Source organism: Camelina sativa, chromosome 20 (assembly GCF_000633955.1).
Source record: "Camelina sativa cultivar DH55 chromosome 20, Cs, whole genome shotgun sequence".
Taxonomy (NCBI): domain Eukaryota; kingdom Viridiplantae; phylum Streptophyta; class Magnoliopsida; order Brassicales; family Brassicaceae; genus Camelina; species Camelina sativa.
In genome coordinates this window covers 26,479,754-26,483,052 of record NC_025704.1, presented here as the reverse complement: position 1 = coordinate 26,483,052, position 3,299 = coordinate 26,479,754, and positions in this window count along the sequence as shown.

Below are 3,299 nucleotides of genomic sequence, written 5' to 3'. Positions count from 1 at the left end.
GTTTGCGTTTTTATTCACTTTCGCTTCTTGTCATGCATTCTTGTTTCTAGTTCTTTGACTCATTTCCGTTTCGCATTTTGATCATTCTAGGACTGATAGATAAAAACACTCTTTGAATTGGCTTAACTTGTGACTTCTTGATTGCATCTTGAGTGATAGTAAACTTTCCCAACTGGATTGACACCTTAAGTATTACAACGCATAAGGTTAATTGAGACCTGCTAGGATAAGACACACAAAAATCCTAGTATCAATTTGTCGTCGTTGCCATTTGGGAATCGTTTTGCTACATTTAAGATTTCAAGTTTTGCAAGATTAAGTTCTGTTACACTTATCATTCTGAGTACTGACTTGCTTTGGTTTTCTGCTTGTTTGTCTTGCACCTTAGGTACCTGTTGATTGCAACCTTGTATGCACACCAGATCAAGAGGGCATCAGAATCTCCTTCCTATTATCGACGAAATCAATCGGTTGCAACGCCCACGACAAGCTTGTATTTCCACCGATCATCCCGTACCAGTCCCTATGGAACAGCATAATGAACCACATCCGGGACCGCGAAACATTGGTGCTAGGGATGCACCAAACACTCATACTCAGCGTGCTGGAATCGTACCTCCCGCCGTGCAGAACAACAATTTCAAAATCAAAAGTGGTCTGATCTCCATGATCCAAGAAAACAAGTTCCACGGGTTGCATATGGAGGATCCACTCGACCACTTGGATGAGTTCGACCGTCTTTGCAGTCTTACCAAGATCAACGGCGTGAGTGAGGACGGTTACAAGTTGCGCCTCTTCCCATTCTCCCTGGGAGACAAGGCTCATCAATGGGAGAAAAACCTTCCCAAGGGATCAATCACCACCTGGGATGGCTGCAAGAAGGCATTCTTGGCCAAGTTTTTCTCCAACTCTAGAACAGCACGTCTCAGGAATGAGATTTCCAGCTTCACTCAGAAGAGCTCAGAATCATTCTGTGAAGCCTGGGAGCGTTTCAAGGGTTGCCATAGCCATTGTCCACACCAGGGTTTCAGCAACGAGTCACTGCTGAGCACTCTATACCGTGGTGTACTTCCAAAAATCCGCATGCTGCTTGACACTGCTTCTAACGGTAATTTCTTGAACAAAGACGTTGAGGAAGGATGGCAACTGGTTGAGAATCTCGCTCAGTCTGACGGCAACTACAATGAGGATTATGACCGCACAGTTCGCGGCGACGCTGGGTCTGAGGAGAAGTACAAGAGGGACCTTAAGAATGTCAATGACAAGCTTGACCGCCTCTTGCTAAGTCAGCAGCAGACTGTCCATTTTGTATCTGAGGATGACCCTTTTCAAGTTCAGGATGGGAAGGGTGAGCAGTCTGAAGCAATCAACTACGTCCAGAATCAAGGTGGATACAACAAGGGTTATAACCCCTACAAGACGAACCCCAATTTGTCTTACCGGAGCACCAATGTTGCAAATCCACAAGATCAGGTGTACCCTCCTCAGCAGCAACAACAAGGTATGCAAAAGCCTTTTGTTCCTTACAATCAAGGATTCATGCCTAAGCAACAATTCCAGCAAAGTTCTCACGCTCCTTCCGGACCACCACCTGGATTTTCACCTCAACAAGTTCAACCTACTCAAGCTCCAGATCAAGAAATGAAGCACATGCTGCAACAACTTCTTCAAGGTCAAGTTAGTGGTTCTCTGGATACTANGGCAACTACAATGAGGATTATGACCGCACAGTTCGCGGCGATGCTGGGTGTGAGGAAAAGTACAAGAGGGACCTTAAGAATGTCAATGACAAGCTTGACCGCCTCTTGCTAAGTCAGCAGCAGACTGTCCATTTCGTATCTGAGGATGACCCTTTTCAAGTTCAGGATGGGAAGGGTGAGCAGTCTGAAGCAATCAACTACGTCCAGAATCAAGGTGGATACAACAAGGGTTATAACCCCTACAAGACGAACCCCAATTTGTCTTACTGGAGCACCAATGTTGCAAATCCACAAGATCAGGTGTACCCTCCTCAGCAGCAACAACAAGGTATGCAAAAGCCTTTTGTTCCTTACAATCAAGGATTCATGCCTAAGCAACAGTTCCAGCAAAGTTCTCACGCTCCTTCCGGACCACCACCTGGATTTTCACCTCAACAAGTTCAACCTACTCAAGGTCCAGATCAAGAAATGAAGCACATGCTACAACAACTTCTTCAAGGTCAAGCTAGTGGTTCTCTGGATACTGCTAAGAAGTTTGCTGAACTCAGTCAGCGGATGGAATTCTCTTACAATGATCTGAATGTCAAGTTTGAAGCTCTTAACTCCAAGATGAAGTATATGGAAGGCAAGACTGTTTCTACTTCTACCCCAACAACTGGCCAACTACCTGGAAAAGCAGTTCAAAACCCCAAGGACTATGCTACTATGCATGCCATCACCACCCAAGCTGTAGATGTACGGCTCACTGAGGACACTGAGAGTTTAGATGGGGAGGATTTTCTTCAATATGAAGTTGAGATAAAGGATCCTGTCGAGGTGCTCAAGGATCCAATTGAGTCAGCCAAACAATCTGATCCTGAAGCTACTAAAGAACCCACTGCTCCCAAGCATAAACCTGTGAGATTCATTCCTCCACCTTACAAGCCACCTCTACCATTTCCAGTGAGGTTTAAGAAGCAGCTTACTGAGAAGTACAAAGCTCTGTTCGAAAACCAAGTCAAGGAGATTGAACTTAGGATGCCTTTGCTTGATGCATTTGCACTTGTGTCTCAATATCAGAAGTATTTAACTGACTTGGTAACCGAAAAGACCAAAGAAAAGGAGGAGATAGCTAAAGGAGCTCAAGCTAAGGCTCTGGAAGATAAGAGGGTAGGGCATGACATAGTTGGGGTTATTCATGAATGCAAGGCTGTCATTCAGAAGATGATTATCCCAAAGAAGCTAGAGGACCCTGGTTCTTTCACCTTGCCTTGTTCTCTAGGTCCATTGGCCTTCAAAAGTGCCTATGTGATTTTGGTGCTTCAGTAAGCCTCATGCCACTGTCTGTAGCTCAGAGGCTAGGATTCAACGAATACAAGTCATGCAACCTCCGCTTAATATTGGCTGATAGGACTACTAGATTGCCTCATGGTCTATTAGAGAACCTGCCCATCAAAATTGGACAAGCTGAGATTCCTACTGACTTTGTGGTGCGGGAATGGATGAAGAGCCTAAAGATCCACTAATCATAGGAAGACCTTTCTTATCTACAGTTGGCGCAGTCATTGATGTCAAGAAGGGGATGATTGATCTCAATCTGGGTAAAAACTTCAAGATGAA